The sequence below is a fragment of the Schistocerca nitens genome, unplaced genomic scaffold (assembly GCF_023898315.1).
Source record: "Schistocerca nitens isolate TAMUIC-IGC-003100 unplaced genomic scaffold, iqSchNite1.1 HiC_scaffold_468, whole genome shotgun sequence".
In the NCBI taxonomy this organism is placed as follows: domain Eukaryota; kingdom Metazoa; phylum Arthropoda; class Insecta; order Orthoptera; family Acrididae; genus Schistocerca; species Schistocerca nitens.
The window spans coordinates 7,187,328-7,204,998 of NW_026046001.1; positions in this window are offsets into that span (position 1 = coordinate 7,187,328).

Here is a 17,671-nt window from a genome sequence, read left to right on the forward strand (position 1 = left end):
CCGCTTCTGCGCAGCTGTTCCTGCGCAGCCGCTTCTGCGCAGCTGTTTCTGATTTTCTGATGAGACTTCACTGAAACAGCATGGGTGACGAACTCCGTACGCGCGCGTGGTCTAGAGATCCTACCACGCGCGTACGGGATTCAACTTTACATGTTCAACTGCCCAAAAAACATTGAACATGGAGGTACGCTCCTGTAACCGGAGGCTATAGAGTGTTTCTGCGCCGCTGTTTCTGCGCCGCTGTTTCTGCGCCGCTGTTTCTGCGCAGCTGTTTCTGCGCAGCTGTTTCTGCGCAGCTGTTTCTGCGCAGCTGTTTCTGCGCAGCTGTTTCTGCGCAGCTGTTGCTGCGCAGCTGTTCCTGCGCAGCTGTTCCTGCGCAGCTGTTCCTGCGCAGCTGTTTCTGCGCAGCTGTTCCTGCGCAGCTGTTCCTGCGCAGCTGTTCCTGCGCAGCTGTTCCTGCGCAGCTGTTTCTGCGCAGCTGTTTCTGCGCAGCTGTTTCTGCGCAGCTGTTCCTGCGCAGCTGTTCCTGCGCAGCTGTTTCTGCGCAGCTGTTTCTGCGCAGCTGTTTCTGCGCAGCTGTTTCTGCGCAGCTGTTTCTGCGCAGCTGTTTCTGCGCAGCTGTTTCTGCGCAGCTGTTTCTGCGCAGCTGTTTCTGCGCAGCTGTATCTGCGCAGCTGTTTCTGCGCAGCTGTATCTGCGCTGCTGTATCTGCGCAGCTGTATCTGCGCTGCTGTATCTGCGCAGCTGTATCTGCGCAGCTGTTTCTGCGCAGCTGTTTCTGCGCACTGTTTCTGCGCAGCTGTTTCTGCGCAGCTGTTTCTGCGCAGCTGTTTCTGCGCAGCTGCTTCTGCGCAGCTGCTTCTGCGCAGCTGTTTCTGCGCAGCTGTTTCTGCGCAGCTGTTTCTGCGCAGCCGTTTCTGCGCAGCCGTTTCTGCGCAGCCGTTTCTGCGCAGCCGTTTCTGCGCAGCCGTTTCTGCGCAGCCGTTTCTGCGCAGCCGTTTCTGCGCAGCCGTTTCTGCGCAGCCGTTTCTGCGCAGCCGTTTCTGCGCAGCCGTTTCTGCGCAGCCGTTTCCGCGCAGCCGTTTCCGCGCAGCCGTTTCCGCGCAGCCGCTTCCGCGCAGCCGCTTCCGCGCAGCCGCTTCCGCGCAGCCGCTTCCGCGCAGCCGCTTCCGCGCAGCCGCTTCCGCGCAGCCGCTTCCGCGCAGCCGCTTCGGCGCAGCCGCTTCTGCGCAGCTGTTTCTGATTTTCTGATGAGACTTCACTGCAACAGCATGGGTTACGAACTCCGTACGCGCGCGTGGTCTAGAGATCCTACCACGCGCGTACGGGATTCAACTTTACATGTTCAACTGCCCAAAAAACATTGAACATGGAGGTACGCTCCTGTAACCGGAGGCTATAGAGTGTTTCTGCGCCGCTGTTTCTGCGCCGCTGTTTCTGCGCCGCTGTTTCTGCGCAGCTGTTTCTGCGCAGCTGTTTCTGCGCACCTGTTCCTGCGCACCTGTTCCTGCGCAGCTGTTCCTGCGCAGCTGTTCCTGCGCACCTGTTCCTGCGCAGCTGTTCCTGCGCAGCTGTTCCTGCGCAGCTGTTCCCGCGCAGCTGTTCCCGCGCACCTGTTCCCGCGCACCTGTTCCCGCGCACCTGTTCCCGCGCAGCCGTTCCCGCGCAGCCGTTCCCGCGCAGCCGTTTCCGCGCAGCCGCTTCCGCGCAGCCGCTTCCGCGCAGCCGCTTCCGCGCAGCCGCTTCTGCGCAGCCGTCTCCGCGCAGCTGTTTCTGATTTTCTGATGAGACTTCACTGCAACAGCATGGGTGACGAACTCCGTACGCGCCCGTGGTCTAGAGATCCTACCACGCGCGTACGGGATTCAACTTTACATGTTCAACTGCCCAAAAAACATTGAACATGGAGGTACGCTCCTGTAACCGGAGGCTATAGAGTGTTTCTGCGCCGCTGTTTGTGCGCCGCTGTTTCTGCGCAGCTGTTTCTGCGCAGCTGTTTCTGCGCAGCTGTTTCTGCGCAGCTGTTTCTGCGCAGCTGTTCCTGCGCAGCTGTTCCTGCGCAGCTGTTCCTGCGCAGCTGTTCCTGCGCAGCTGTTCCTGCGCAGCTGTTTCTGCGCAGCTGTTTCTGCGCAGCTGTTTCTGCGCAGCTGTTCCTGCGCAGCTGTTCCTGCGCAGCTGTTTCTGCGCAGCTGTTTCTGCGCAGCTGTTCCTGCGCAGCTGTTTCTGCGCAGCTGTTTCTGCGCAGCTGTTTCTGCGCAGCTGTTTCTGCGCAGCTGTTTCTGCGCAGCTGTTTCTGCGCAGCTGTATCTGCGCAGCTGTATCTGCGCAGCTGTTTCTGCGCAGCTGTTTCTACGCAGCTGTTTCTGCGCACTGTTTCTGCGCAGCTGTTTCTGCGCAGCTGTTTCTGCGCAGCTGTTTCTGCGCAGCTGCTTCTGCGCAGCTGCTTCTGCGCAGCTGCTTCTGCGCAGCTGTTTCTGCGCAGCTGTTTCTGCGCAGCTGTTTCTGCGCAGCCGTTTCTGCGCAGCCGTTTCTGCGCAGCCGTTTCTGCGCAGCCGTTTCTGCGCAGCCGTTTCTGCGCAGCCGTTTCTGCGCAGCCGTTTCTGCGCAGCCGTTTCTGCGCAGCCGTTTCTGCGCAGCCGTTTCTGCGCAGCCGTTTCTGCGCAGCCGTTTCTGCGCAGCCGTTTCTGCGCAGCCGCTTCCGCGCAGCCGCTTCCGCGCAGCCGCTTCCGCGCAGCCGCTTCCGCGCAGCCGCTTCCGCGCAGCCGCTTCCGCGCAGCCGCTTCCGCGCAGCCGCTTCCGCGCAGCCGCTTCCGCGCAGCCGCTTCCGCGCAGCCGCTTCCGCGCAGCCGCTTCTGCGCAGCTGTTTCTGATTTTCTGATGAGACTTCACTGCAACAGCATGGGTGACGAACTCCGTACGCGCGCGTGGTCTAGAGATCCTACCACGCGCGTACGGGATTCAACTTTACATGTTCAACTGCCCAAAAAACATTGAACATGGAGGTACGCTCCTGTAACCGGAGGCTATAGAGTGTTTCTGCGCCGCTGTTTCTGCGCCGCTGTTTCTGCGCCGCTGTTTCTGCGCAGCTGTTTCTGCGCAGCTGTTTCTGCGCACCTGTTCCTGCGCACCTGTTCCTGCGCAGCTGTTCCTGCGCAGCTGTTCCTGCGCACCTGTTCCTGCGCAGCTGTTCCTGCGCAGCTGTTCCCGCGCAGCTGTTCCCGCGCACCTGTTCCCGCGCACCTGTTCCCGCGCACCTGTTCCCGCGCAGCCGTTCCCGCGCAGCCGTTCCCGCGCAGCCGTTCCCGCGCAGCCGTTTCCGCGCAGCCGCTTCCGCGCAGCCGCTTCCGCGCAGCCGCTTCCGCGCAGCCGCTTCCGCGCAGCCGCTTCTGCGCAGCCGTCTCCGCGCAGCTGTTTCTGATTTTCTGATGAGACTTCACTGCAACAGCATGGGTGACGAACTCCGTACGCGCCCGTGGTCTAGAGATCCTACCACGCGCGTACGGGATTCAACTTTACATGTTCAACTGCCCAAAAAACATTGAACATGGAGGTACGCTCCTGTAACCGGAGGCTATAGAGTGTTTCTGCGCCGCTGTTTGTGCGCCGCTGTTTCTGCGCAGCTGTTTCTGCGCAGCTGTTTCTGCGCATCTGTTTCTGCGCATCTGTTTCTGCGCAGCTGTTTCTGCACAGCTGTTTCTGCGCAGCTGTTTCTGCGCCGCTGTTTCTGCGCCGCTGTTTCTGCGCAGCTGTTTCTGCGCAGCTGTTTCTGCGCACCTGTTCCTGCGCACCTGTTCCTGCGCAGCTGTTCCTGCGCAGCTGTTCCTGCGCACCTGTTCCTGCGCAGCTGTTCCTGCGCAGCTGTTCCTGCGCAGCTGTTCCCGCGCAGCTGTTCCCGCGCACCTGTTCCCGCGCACCTGTTCCCGCGCACCTGTTCCCGCGCAGCCGTTCCCGCGCAGCCGTTCCCGCGCAGCCGTTCCCGCGCAGCCGTTTCTGCGCAGCCGTTTCTGCGCAGCCGTTTCTGCGCAGCCGTTTCTGCGCAGCCGTTTCTGCGCAGCCGTTTCTGCGCAGCCGTTTCTGCGCAGCCGTTTCTGCGCAGCCGCTTCCGCGCAGCCGCTTCCGCGCAGCCGCTTCCGCGCAGCCGCTTCCGCGCAGCCGCTTCCGCGCAGCCGCTTCCGCGCAGCCGCTTCCGCGCAGCCGCTTCCGCGCAGCCGCTTCCGCGCAGCCGCTTCCGCGCAGCCGCTTCTGCGCAGCTGTTTCTGATTTTCTGATGAGACTTCACTGCAACAGCATGGGTGACGAACTCCGTACGCGCGCGTGGTCTAGAGATCCTACCACGCGCGTACGGGATTCAACTTTACATGTTCAACTGCCCAAAAAACATTGAACATGGAGGTACGCTCCTGTAACCGGAGGCTATAGAGTGTTTCTGCGCCGCTGTTTCTGCGCCGCTGTTTCTGCGCCGCTGTTTCTGCGCAGCTGTTTCTGCGCAGCTGTTTCTGCGCACCTGTTCCTGCGCACCTGTTCCTGCGCAGCTGTTCCTGCGCAGCTGTTCCTGCGCACCTGTTCCTGCGCAGCTGTTCCTGCGCAGCTGTTCCCGCGCAGCTGTTCCCGCGCACCTGTTCCCGCGCACCTGTTCCCGCGCACCTGTTCCCGCGCAGCCGTTCCCGCGCAGCCGTTCCCGCGCAGCCGTTCCCGCGCAGCCGTTTCCGCGCAGCCGCTTCCGCGCAGCCGCTTCCGCGCAGCCGCTTCCGCGAAGCCGCTTCCGCGCAGCCGCTTCCGCGCAGCCGCTTCTGCGCAGCCGTCTCCGCGCAGCTGTTTCTGATTTTCTGATGAGACTTCACTGCAACAGCATGGGTGACGAACTCCGTACGCGCCCGTGGTCTAGAGATCCTACCACGCGCGTACGGGATTCAACTTTACATGTTCAACTGCCCAAAAAACATTGAACATGGAGGTACGCTCCTGTAACCGGAGGCTATAGAGTGTTTCTGCGCCGCTGTTTGTGCGCCGCTGTTTCTGCGCAGCTGTTTCTGCGCAGCTGTTTCTGCGCATCTGTTTCTGCGCATCTGTTTCTGCGCATCTGTTTCTGCGCAGCTGTTTCTGCGCAGCTGTTTCTGCGCAGCTGTTTCTGCGCCGCTGTTTCTTCGCCGCTGTTTCTGCGCAGCTGTTTCTGCGCAGCTGTTTCTGCGCACCTGTTCCTGCGCACCTGTTCCTGCGCAGCTGTTCCTGCGCAGCTGTTCCTGCGCACCTGTTCCTGCGCAGCTGTTCCTGCGCAGCTGTTCCTGCGCAGCTGTTCCCGCGCAGCTGTTCCCGCGCACCTGTTCCCGCGCACCTGTTCCCGCGCACCTGTTCCCGCGCAGCCGTTCCCGCGCAGCCGTTCCCGCGCAGCCGTTCCCGCGCAGCCGTTCCCGCGCAGCCGTTCCCGCGCAGCCGTTCCCGCGCAGCCGTTCCCGCGCAGCCGTTCCCGCGCAGCCGTTTCTGCGCAGCCGTTTCTGCGCAGCCGTTTCTGCGCAGCCGTTTCTGCGCAGCCGTTTCTGCGCAGCCGTTTCTGCGCAGCCGTTTCTGCGCAGCCGTTTCTGCGCAGCCGTTTCTGCGCAGCCGTTTCTGCGCAGCCGTTTCTGCGCAGCCGTTTCTGCGCAGCCGTTTCTGCGCAGCCGTTTCTGCGCAGCCGTTTCTGCGCAGCCGTTTCTGCGCAGCCGTTTCTGCGCAGCCGCTTCTGCGCAGCCGCTTCTGCGCAGCCGCTTCCGCGCAGCCGCTTCCGCGCAGCCGTTTCCGCGCAGCCGCTTCCGCGCAGCCGCTTCCGCGCAGCCGCTTCCGCGCAGCCGCTTCTGCGCAGCCGCTTCTGCGCAGCCGCTTCTGCGCAGCCGCTTCTGCGCAGCCGCTTCTGCGCAGCCGTTTCTGCGCAGCCGTTTCTGCGCAGCCGTTTCTGCGCAGCCGTTTCTGCGCAGCTGCATCTGCGCAGCTGCTTCTGCGCAGCTGCTTCTGCGCAGCTGCTGCTGCGCAGCCGTTTCTGCGCAGCCGTTTCTGCGCAGCCGCTTCTGCGCAGCCGCTTCTGCGCAGCCGCTTCTGCGCAGCCGCTTCTGCGCAGCCGCTTCTGCGCAGCCGCTTCTGCGCAGCCGCTTCTGCGCAGCCGCTTCTGCGCTGCCGCTTATGCGCAGCCGCTTATGCGCAGCCGCTTCTGCGCAGCCGCTTCTGCGCAGCCGCTTCTGCGCAGCCGCTTCTGCGCAGCCGCTTCTGCGCAGCCGCTTCTGCGCAGCCGCTTGTGCGCAGCCGCTTGTGCGCAGCCGCTTCTGCGCAGCCGCTTCTGCGCAGCCGCTTCTGCGCAGCCGCTTCTGCGCAGCCGTTTCTGCGCAGCCGTATCTGCGCAGCCGTATCTGCGCAGCCGTTTCTGCGCAGCCGTTTCTGCGCAGCCGTTTCTGCGCAGCCGTTTCTGCGCAGCCGCTTCTGCGCAGCCGCTTCTGCGCAGCCGCTTCTGCGCAGCCGCTTCTGCGCAGCCGCTTCTGCGCAGCCGCTTCTGCGCAGCTGTTCCTGCGCAGCCGCTTCTGCGCAGCTGTTTCTGATTTTCTGATGAGACTTCACTGCAACAGCATGGGTGACGAACTCCGTACGCGCGCGTGGTCTAGAGATCCTACCACGCGCGTACGGGATTCAACTTTACATGTTCAACTGCCCAAAAAACATTGAACATGGAGGTACGCTCCTGTAACCGGAGGCTATAGAGTGTTTCTGCGCCGCTGTTTCTGCGCCGCTGTTTCTGCGCAGCTGTTTCTGCGCAGCTGTTTCTGCGCAGCTGTTCCTGCGCAGCTGTTCCTGCGCTGCTGTTCCTGCGCAGCTGTTCCTGCGCAGCTGTTCCTGCGCAGCTGTTCCTGTGCAGCTGTTCCTGCGCAGCTGTTCCTGTGCAGCTGTTCCTGCGCAGCTGTTCCTGCGTAGCTGTTCCTGCGCAGCTGTTCCTGCGCAGCTGTTTCTGCGCAGCTGTTCCTGCGCAGCTGTTCCTGCGCAGCTGTTTCTGCGCAGCTGTTTCTGCGCAGCTGTTTCTGTGCAGCTGTTCCTGCGCAGCTGTTTCTGCGCAGCTGTTTCTGCGCAGCTGTTTCTGCGCAGCTGTTTCTGCGCAGCTGTTTCTGCGCAGCTGTTTCTGCGCAGCTGTATCTGCGCAGCTGTATCTGCGCAGCTGTTTCTGCGCAGCTGTTTCTGCGCAGCTGTATCTGCGCAGCTGTATCTGCGCAGCTGTATCTGCGCAGCTGTTTCTGCGCAGCTGTTTCTGCGCACTGTTTCTGCGCAGCTGTTTCTGCGGAGCTGTTTCTGCGCAGCTGTTTCTGCGCAGCTGCTTCTGCGCAGCTGTTTCTGCGCAGCTGTTTCTGCGCAGCTGTTTCTGCGCAGCTGTTTCTGCGCAGCCGTTTCTGCGCAGCTGTTTCTGCGCAGCCGTTTCTGCGCAGCCGTTTCTGCGCAGCCGTTTCTGCGCAGCCGTTTCTGCGCAGCCGTTTCTGCGCAGCCGTTTCTGCGCAGCCGTTTCTGCGCAGCCGTTTCTGCGCAGCCGTTTCTGCGCAGCCGTTTCTGCGCAGCCGTTTCTGCGCAGCCGTTTCTGCGCAGCCGTTTCTGCGCAGCCGTTTCTGCGCAGCCGTTTCTGCGCAGCCGTTACTGCGCAGCCGTTTCTGCGCAGCCGTTTCTGCGCAGCCGTTTCTGCGCAGCCGTTTCTGCGCAGCCGTTTCTGCGCAGCCGTTTCTGCGCAGCCGTATCTGCGCAGCCGTATCTGCGCAGCCGTTTCTGCGGAGCCGCTTCTGCGCAGCCGCTTCTGCGCAGCCGCTTCTGCGCAGCCGTATCAGCGCAGCCGTTTCTGCGCAGCCGTTTCTGCGCAGCCGTTTCTGCGCAGCCGTATCTGCGCAGCCGTATCTGCGCAGCCGTTTCTGCGCAGCCGTTTCTGCGCAGCCGTTTCTGCGCAGCTGCTTCTGCGCAGCTGCTTCTGCGCAGCTGCTTCTGCGCAGCTGCTTCTGCGCAGCTGATTCTGCGCAGCCGCTTCTGCGCAGCCGCTTCTGCGCAGCCGTTTCTGCGCAGTCGTTTCTGCGCAGCCGTTTCTGCGCAGCCGTTTCTGCGCAGCCGTTTCTGCGCAGCCGTTTCTGCGCAGCCGTTTCTGCGCAGCCGTTTCTGCGCAGCCGTTTCTGCGCAGACGTTCCTGCGCAGCCGTTTCTGCGCAGCCGTTTCTGCGCAGCCGCTTCTGCGCAGCCGCTTCTGCGCAGCCGCTTCTGCGCAGCCGCTTCTGCGCAGCCGCTTCTGCGCAGCCGCTTCTGCGCAGCCGCTTCTGCAGAGCCGCTTCTGCGCAGCCGCTTCTGCGCAGCCGCTTCTGCGCAGCCGCTTCTGCGCAGCCGCTTCTGCGCAGCCGCTTCTGCGCAGCCGCTTCTGCGCAGCCGCTTCTGCGCAGCCGTTCCTGCGAAGCCGTTCCTGCGCAGCCGTTCCTGCGCAGCCGTTCCTGCGCAGCCGTTCCTGCGCAGCCGTTCCTGCGCAGCCGTTCCTGCGCAGCCGTTCCTGCGCAGCCGTTTCTGCGCAGCCGTTTCTGCGCAGCCGTATCTGCGCAGCCGTTTCTGCGCAGCCGTTTCTGCGCAGCCGTTTCTGCGCAGCCGTTTCTGCGCAGCCGCTTCTGCGCAGCCGCTTCTGCGCAGCCGCTTCTGCGCAGCCGCTTCTGCGCAGCCGCTTCTGCGCAGCCGCTTCTGCGCAGCCGCTTCTGCGCAGCCGCTTCTGCGCAGCCGCTTCTGCGCAGCCGCTTCTGCGCAGCCGCTTCTGCGCAGCCGCTTCTGCGCAGCCGCTTCTGCGCAGCCGCTTCTGCGCAGCCGCTTCTGCGCAGCCGTTTCTGCGCAGCCGTTTCTGCGCAGCCGCTTCTGCGCAGCCGCTTCTGCGCAGCCGCTACTGCGCAGCCGCTACTGCGCAGCCGCTTCTGCGCAGCCGCTTCTGCGCAGCCGCTTCTGCGCAGCCGCTTCTGCGCAGCCGCTTCTGCGCAGCCGCTTCAGCGCAGCCGCTTCTGCGCAGCCGCTTCTGCGCAGCCGCTTATGCGCAGCCGCTTATGCGCAGCTGTTCCTGCGCAGCCGTTTCTGCGAAGCCGTTTCTGCGCAGCCGCTTCTGCGCAGCCGCTTCTGCGCAGCTGTTTCTGATTTTCTGATGAGACTTCACTGCAACAGCATGGGTGACGAACTCCGTACGCGCGCGTGGTCTAGAGATCCTACCACGTGCGTACGGGATTCAACTTTACATGTTCAACTGCCCAAAAAACATTGAACATGGAGGTACGCTCCTGTAACCGGAGGCTATAGAGTGTTTCTGCGCCGCTGTTTCTGCGCCGCTGTTTCTGCGCCGCTGTTTCTGCGCAGCTGTTTCTGCGCAGCTGTTTCTGCGCAGCTGTTTCTGCGCAGCTGTTTCTGCGCAGCTGTTGCTGCGCAGCTGTTCCTGCGCAGCTGTTCCTGCGCAGCTGTTCTTGCGCAGCTGTTTCTGCGCAGCTGTTCCTGCGCAGCTGTTCCTGCGCAGCTGTTCCTGCGCAGCTGTTCCTGCGCAGCTGTTTCTGCGCAGCTGTTTCTGCGCAGCTGTTTCTGCGCAGCTGTTCCTGCGCAGCTGTTTCTGCGCAGCTGTTTCTGCGCAGCTGTTCCTGCGCAGCTGTTTCTGCGCAGCTGTTTCTGCGCAGCTGTTTCTGCGCAGCTGTTTCTGCGCAGCTGTTTCTGCGAAGCTGTATCTGCGCAGCTGTATCTGCGCAGCTGTTTCTGCGCAGCTGTATCTGCGCAGCTGTATCTGCGCAGCTGTTTCTGCGCAGCTGTTTCTGCGCAGCTGTTTCTGCGCACTGTTTCTGCGCAGCTGTTTCTGCGCAGCTGTTTCTGCGCAGCTGCTTCTGCGCAGCTGCTTCTGCGCAGCTGTTTCTGCGCAGCTGTTTCTGCGCAGCTGTTTCTGCGCAGCCGTTTCTGCGCAGCCGTTTCTGCGCAGCCGTTTCTGCGCAGCCGTTTCTGCGCAGCCGTTTCTGCGCAGCCGTTTCTGCGCAGCCGTTTCTGCGCAGCCGTTTCTGCGCAGCCGTTTCTGCGCAGCCGTTTCTGCGCAGCCGTTTCTGCGCAGCCGCTTCCGCGCAGCCGCTTCCGCGCAGCCGCTTCCGCGCAGCCGCTTCCGCGCAGCCGCTTCCGCGCAGCCGCTTCCGCGCAGCCGCTTCCGCGCAGCCGCTTCCGCGCAGCCGCTTCCGCGCAGCCGCTTCCGCGCAGCCGCTTCCGCGCAGCCGCTTCCGCGCAGCCGCTTCCGCGCAGCCGCTTCCGCGCAGCCGCTTCCGCGCAGCCGCTTCCGCGCAGCCGCTTCTGCGCAGCTGTTTCTGATTTTCTGATGAGACTTCACTGCAACAGCATGGGTGACGAACTCCGTACGCGCGCGTGGTCTAGAGATCCTACCACGCGCGTACGGGATTCAACTTTACATGTTCAACTGCCCAAAAAACATTGAACATGGAGGTACGCTCCTGTAACCGGAGGCTATAGAGTGTTTCTGCGCCGCTGTTTCTGCGCCGCTGTTTCTGCGCCGCTGTTTCTGCGCAGCTGTTTCTGCGCAGCTGTTTCTGCGCACCTGTTCCTGCGCACCTGTTCCTGCGCAGCTGTTCCTGCGCAGCTGTTCCTGCGCACCTGTTCCTGCGCAGCTGTTCCTGCGCAGCTGTTCCCTCGCAGCTGTTCCCGCGCACCTGTTCCCGCGCACCTGTTCCCGCGCACCTGTTCCCGCGCAGCCGTTCCCGCGCAGCCGTTCCCGCGCAGCCGTTCCCGCGCAGCCGTTCCCGCGCAGCCGTTCCCGCGCAGCCGTTTCCGCGCAGCCGTTTCCGCGCAGCCGTTTCCGCGCAGCCGCTTCAACGCAGCCGCTTCCGCGCAGCCGCTTCCGCGCAGCCGCTTCTGCGCAGCCGCTTCTGCGCAGCCGTCTCCGCGCAGCTGTTTCTGATTTTCTGATGAGACTTCACTGCAACAGCATGGGTGACGAACTCCGTACGCGCCCGTGGTCTAGAGATCCTACCACGCGCGTACGGGATTCAACTTTACATGTTCAACTGCCCAAAAAACATTGAACATGGAGGTACGCTCCTGTAACCGGAGGCTATAGAGTGTTTCTGCGCCGCTGTTTGTGCGCCGCTGTTTCTGCGCAGCTGTTTCTGCGCAGCTGTTTCTGCGCATCTGTTTCTGCGCAGCTGTTTCTGCACAGCTGTTTCTGCGCAGCTGTTTCTGCGCAGCTGTTTCTGCGCAGCTGTTTCTGCGCAGCTGTTTCTGCGCAGCTGTTTCTGCGCAGCTGTTTCTGCGCAGCTGTTTCTGCGCAGCTGTCTCTGCGCAGCTGTCTCTGCGCAGCTGTCTCTGCGCAGCTGTCTCTGCGCAGCTGTCTCTGCGCAGCTGTTTCTGCGCAGCTGTTTCTGCGCATCTGTTTCTGCGCAGCTGTCTCTGCGCAGCTGTTTCTGCGCAGCTGCTTATGCCTAGCTGTTTCTGCGCAGCTGTTTCGGCGCAGCTGTTCCGGCGCAGCTGTTTCGGCGCAGCTGTTTCTGCGCAGCTGTTTCGGCGCAGCTGTTTCGGCGCAGCTGTTTCGGCGCAGCTGTTTAGGCGCAGCTGTTTCGGCGCAGCAGTTTCGGCGCAGCAGTTTCGGCGCAGCAGTTTCGGCGCAGCAGTTTCGGCGCAGCAGTTTCGGCGCAGCAGTTTCGGCGCAGCAGTTTCGGCGCAGCAGTTTCGGCGCAGCAGTTTCGGCGCAGCAGTTTCGGCGCAGCAGTTTCGGCGCAGCAGTTTCGGCGCAGCAGTTTCGGCGCAGCAGTTTCGGCGCAGCTGTTTCGGCGCAGCTTTTTCGGCGCAGCTGTTTCGGCGCAGCTGTTTCGGCGCAGCTGTTTCGGCGCAGCTGTTTCGGCGCAGCTGTTTCGGCGCAGCTGTTTCGGCGCAGCTGTTTCGGCGCAGCTGTTTCGGCGCAGCTGTTTCGGCGCAGCTGTTTCGGCGCAGCTGTTTCGGCGCAGCTGTTTCGGCGCAGCTGTTTCTGCGCAGCTGTTTATGCGCAGCTGTTTATGCGCAGCTGTTTATGCGCAGCTGTTTATGCGCAGCTGTTCATGCGCAGCTGTTCATGCGCAGCCGTTTCTGCGCAGCCGTTTCTGCGCAGCCGTTTCTGCGCAGCCGTTTCTGCGCAGCCGTTTCTGCGCAGCCGTTTCTGCGCAGCCGTTTCTGCGCAGCCGTTTCTGCGCAGCCGTTTCTGCGCAGCCGTTTCTGCGCAGCCGTTTCTGCGCAGCCGTTTCTGCGCATACGTTTCTGCGCAGCCGTTTCTGCGCAGCCGTTTCTGCGCAGCCGTTACTGCGCAGCCGTTACTGCGCAGCCGTTTCTGCGCAGCCGTTTCTGCGCAGCCGTTTCTGCGCAGCCGTTTCTGCGCAGCCGTTTCTGCGCAGCCGTTTCTGCGCAGCCGTTTCTGCGGAGCCGCTTCTGCGCAGCCGCTTCTGCGCAGCCGTATCAGCGCAGCCGCTTCTGCGCAGCCGTTTCTGCGCAGCCGTTTCTGCGCAGCCGTATCTGCGCAGCCGTATCTGCGCAGCCGTTTCTGCGCAGCCGTTTCTGCGCAGCCGCTTCTGCGCAGCCGCTTCTGCGCAGCCGCTTCTGCGCAGCCGCTTCTGCGCAGCCGATTCTGCGCAGCCGCTTCTGCGCAGCCGCTTCTGCGCAGCCGCTTCTGCGCAGTCGTTTCTGCGCAGCCGTTTCTGCGCAGCCGTTTCTGCGCAGCCGTTTCTGCGCAGCCGTTTCTGCGCAGCCGTTTCTGCGCAGCCGTTTCTGCGCAGACGTTCCTGCGCAGCCGTTTCTGCGCAGCCGCTTCTGCGCAGCCGCTTCTGCGCAGCCGCTTCTGCGCAGCCGCTTCTGCGCAGCCGCTTCTGCGAAGCCGCTTCTGCGCAGCCGCTTCTGCGCAGCCGCTTCTGCGCAGCCGCTTCTGCGCAGCCGCTTCTGCGCAGCCGCTTCTGCGCAGCCGCTTCTGCGCAGCCGCTTCTGCGCCGCCGCTTCTGCGCAGCCGCTTCTGCGCAGCCGCTTCTGCGAAGCCGTTCCTGCGCAGCCGTTCCTGCGCAGCCGTTCCTGCGCAGCCGTTCCTGCGCAGCCGTTCCTGCGCAGCCGTTCCTGCGCAGCCGTTCCCGCGCAGCCGTTCCCGCGCAGCCGTTCCCGCGCAGCCGTTCCTGCGCAGCCGTTTCTGCGCAGCCGCTTCTGCGCAGCCGCTTCTGCGCAGCCGCTTCTGCGCAGCCGCTTCTGCGCAGCCGCTTCTGCGCAGCCGCTTCTGCGCAGCCGCTTCTGCGCAGCCGCTTCTGCGCAGCCGCTTCTGCGCAGCCGCTTCTGCGCAGCCGCTTCTGCGCAGCCGCTTCTGCGCAGCCGCTTCTGCGCAGCCGCTTCTGCGCAGCCGCTTCTGCGCAGCCGCTTCTGCGCAGCCGCTACTGCGCAGCCGCTTCTGCGCAGCCGCTTCTGCGCAGCCGCTTCTGCGCAGCCGCTTATGCGCAGCTGTTCCTGCGCAGCCGCTTCTGCGCAGCTGTTTCTGATTTTCTGATGAGACTTCACTGCAACAGCATGGGTGACGAACTCCGTACGCGCGCGTGGTCTAGAGATCCTACCACGTGCGTACGGGATTCAACTTTACATGTTCAACTGCCCAAAAAACATTGAACATGGAGGTACGCTCCTGTAACCGGAGGCTATAGAGTGTTTCTGCGCCGCTGTTTCTGCGCCGCTGTTTCTGCGCCGCTGTTTCTGCGCCGCTGTTTCTGCGCCGCTGTTTCTGCGCAGCTGTTTCTGCGCAGCTCTTTCTGCGCAGCTGTTTCTGCGCAGCTGTTTCTGCGCAGCTGTTGCTGCGCAGCTGTTCCTGCGCAGCTGTTCCTGCGCAGCTGTTTCTGCGCAGCTGTTTCTGCGCAGCTGTTGCTGCGCAGCTGTTTCTGCGCACCTGTTCCTGCGCAGCTGTTCCTGCGCAGCTGTTCCTGCGCAGCTGTTCCTGCGCACCTGTTCCTGCGCACCTGTTCCTGCGCACCTGTTCCTGCGCAGCTGTTCCTGCGCACCTGTTCCTGCGCAGCTGTTCCTGCGCACCTGTTCCTGCGCACCTGTTCCTGCGCACCTGTTCCTGCGCACATGTTCCTGCGCACCTGTTCCTGCGCAGCTGTTCCTGCGCACCTGTTCCTGCGCACCTGTTCCTGCGCAGCTGTTCCTGCGCACCTGTTCCTGCGCACCTGTTCCTGCGCACCTGTTCCTGCGCACCTGTTCCTGCGCAGCTGTTCCTGCGCAGCTGTTCCTGCGCAGCTGTTCCTGCGCAGCTGTTCCTGCGCAGCTGCTCCTGCGCAGCTGTTCCTGCGCAGCTGTTCCTGCGCAGCTGTTTCTGCGCAGCTGTTCCTGCGCAGCTGTTTCTGCGCAGCTGTTTCTGCGCAGCTGTTTATGCGCAGCTGTTTCTGCGCAGCTGTTTCTGCGCAGCTGTTTCTGCGCAGCTGTTCCTGCGCAGCTGTTTCTGCGCAGCTGTTTCTGCGCAGCTGTTTCTGCGCAGCTGTTTCTGCGCAGCTGTTCCTGTGCAGCTGTTTCTGCGCAGCTGTTCCTGCGCAGCTGTTTCTGCGCAGCTGTTTCTGCGCAGCTGTTTCTGCGCAGCTGTTTCTGCGCAGCTGTTTCTGCGCAGCTGTTCCTGCGCAGCTGTTTCTGCGCAGCTGTTACTGCGCAGCTGTTTCTGCGCAGCTGTTTCTGCGAAGCTGTTTCTGCGCAGCTGTTTCTGCGAAGCTGTTTCTGCGCAGCTGTTTCTGCGCAGCTGTTTCTGCGCAGCTGTTTCTGCGCAGCTGTTCCTGCGCAGCTGTTCCTGCGCAGCTGTTTCTGCGCAGCTGTTCCTGCGCAGCTGTTTCTGCGCAGCTGTTTCTGCGCAGCTGTTTCTGCGCAGCTGTTCCTGCGCAGCTGTTCCTGCACAGCTGTTTCTGCGCAGCTGTTCCTGCGCAGCTGTTCCTGCGCAGCTGTTCCTGTGCGGCTGTTCCTGCGCGGCTGTTCCTGCGCGGCTGTTTCTGCGCGGCTGTTCCTGCGCGGCTGTTCCTGCGCGGCTGTTCCTGCGCGGCTGTTCCTGCGCGGCTGTTCCTGCGCGGCTGTTCCTGCGCGGCTGTTCCTGCGCGGCTGTTTCTGCGCGGCTGTTCCTGCGCGGCTGTTCCTGCGCGGCTGTTCCTGCGCGGCTGTTCCTGCGCGGCTGTTCCTGCGCGGCTGTTCCTGCGCGGCTGTTTCTGCGCGGCTGTTTCTGCGAGGCTGTTTCTGCGCAGCTGTTTCTGCGCAGCTGTTTCTGCGCAGCTGGTCCTGCGCAGCTGTTCCTGCGCACCTGTTCCTGCACACCTGTTTTTGCGCACCTGTTCCTGCGCAGCTGTTCCTGCGCAGCTGTTCCCGCGCAGCTGTTCCCGCGCACCTGTTCCCGCGCACCTGTTCCCGCGCACCTGTTCCCGCGCACCTGTTCTCGCGCAGCTGTTTCCGCGCAGCCGTTTCCGCGCAGCCGTTTCCGCGCAGCCGTTTCCGCGCAGCCGCTTCTGCGCAGCCGCTTCTGCGCAGCCGTCTCCGCGCAGCTGTTTCTGATTTTCTGATGAGACTTCACTGCAACAGCATGGGTGACGAACTCCGTACGCGCGCGTGGTCTAGAGATCCTACCACGCGCGTACGGGATTCAACTTTACATGTTCAACTGCCCAAAAAACATTGAACATGGAGGTACGCTCCTGTAACCGGAGGCTATAGAGTGTTTCTGCGCCGCTGTTTCTGCGCCGCTGTTTCTGCGCAGCTGTTTCTGCGCAGCTGTTTCTGCGCAGCTGTTTCTGCGAAGCTGTTTCTGCGCAGCTGTTTCTGCGCAGCTGTTTCTGCGCAGCTGTTTCTGCGCAGCTGTTTCTGTGCAGCTGTTTCTGCGCAGCTGTCTCTGCGCAGCTGTTTCTGCGCAGCTGTTTCTGCGCAGCTGTTTCTGTGCAGCTGTTTCTGCGCAGCTGTCTCTGCGCAGCTGTTTCTGCGCAGCTGTTTCTGCGCAGCTGTTTCTGCGCAGCTGTTCCTGCGCAGCTGTTTCTGCGCAGCTGTTTCTGCGCAGCTGTTTCTGCGCAGCTGTTTCTGCGCAGCTGTTCCTGCGCAGCTGTTTCTGCGCAGCTGTTTCTGCGCAGCTGTTTCTGCGCAGCTGTTTCTGCGCAGCTGTTCCTGCGCAGCTGTTTCTGCGCAGCTGTTTCTGCGCAGCTGTTCCTGCGCAGCTGTTCCTGCGCAGCTGTTTCTGCGCCGCTGTTTCTGCGCCGCTGTTTCTGCGCAGCTGTTTCTGCGCAGCTGTTTCTGCGCATCTGTTTCTGCGCAGCTGTTTCTGCGCAGCTGTTTCTGCGCAGCTGTTTCTGCGCAGCTGTTTCTGCGCAGCTGTTTCTGCGCAGCTGTTTCTGCGCAGCTGTATCTGCGCAGCTGTTTCTGCGCAGCTGTCTCTGTGCAGCTGTCTCTGCGCAGCTGTCTCTGCGCAGCTGTCTCTGCGCAGCTGTTTCTGCGCAGCTGTTTCTGCGCAGCTGTTTCTGCGCAGCTGTTTCTGCGCAGCTGTTTCTGCGCAGCTGTTTCTGCGCAGCTGTTTCTGCGCAGCTGTTTCTGCGCAGCTGTTTCTGCGCAGCTGTTCCTGCGCAGCTGTTCCTGCGCACCTGTTCCTGCGCAGCTGTTCCTGCGCAGCTCTTCCTGCGCAGCTGTTCCTGCGCACCTGCTCCTGCGCACCTGTTCCTGCGCACCTGTTCCTCCGCACCTGTTCCTGCGCACCTGTTCCTGCGCACCTGTTCCTGCGCAGCTGTTCCTGCGCAGCTGTTCCTGCGCAGCTGTTCCTGCGCAGCTGTTCCTGCGCAGCTGCTCCTGCGCAGCTGCTCCTGCGCAGCTGTTTCTGCGCAGCTGTTCCTGCGCAGCTGTTCCTGCGCAGCTGTTTCTGCGCAGCTGTTTCTGCGCAGCTGTTTCTGCGCAGCTGTTTCTGCGCAGCTGTTTCTGCGCAGCTGTTTCTGCGCAGCTGTTCCTGCGCAGCTGTTTCTGCGCAGCTGTTTCTGCGCAGCTGTTCCTGCGCAGCTGTTTCTGCGCAGCTGTTTCTGCGCAGCTGTTTCTGCGCAGCTGTTCCTGCGCAGCTGTTTCTGCGCAGCTGTTTCTGCGCAGCTGTTCCTGCGCAGCTGTTTCTGCGAAGCTGTTTCTGCGCAGCTGTTTCTGCGCAGCTGTTTCTGCGCAGCTGTTCCTGCGCAGCTGTTCCTGCGCAGCTGTTCCTGCGCAGCTGTTCCTGCGCAGCTGTTCCTGCGCAGCTGTTCCTGCGCAGCTGTTCCTGCGCTGCTGTTCCTGCGCAGCTGTTTCTGCGCAGCTGTTCCTGCGCAGCTGTTTCTGCGCAGCTGTTCCTGCGCAGCTGTTTCTGCGCAGCTGTTCCTGCGCAGCTGTTCCTGCGCAGCTGTTCCTGCGCAGCTGTTCCTGCGCAGCTGTACCTGCGCAGCTGTTCCTGCGCAGCTGTTCCTGCGCAGCTGTTCCTGTGCAGCTGTTCCTGCGCAGCTGTTTCTGCGCAGCTGTTCCTGCGCAGCTGTTCCTGCGCAGCTGTACCTGCGCAGCTGTTCCTGCGCAGCTGTTCCTGCGCAGCTGTTCCTGCGCAGCTGTTCCTGCGCAGCTGTTCCTGCGCAGCTGTTCCTGCGCAGCTGTTCCTGCGCAGCTGTTTCTGCGCAGCTGTTCCTGCGCAGCCGTTTCTG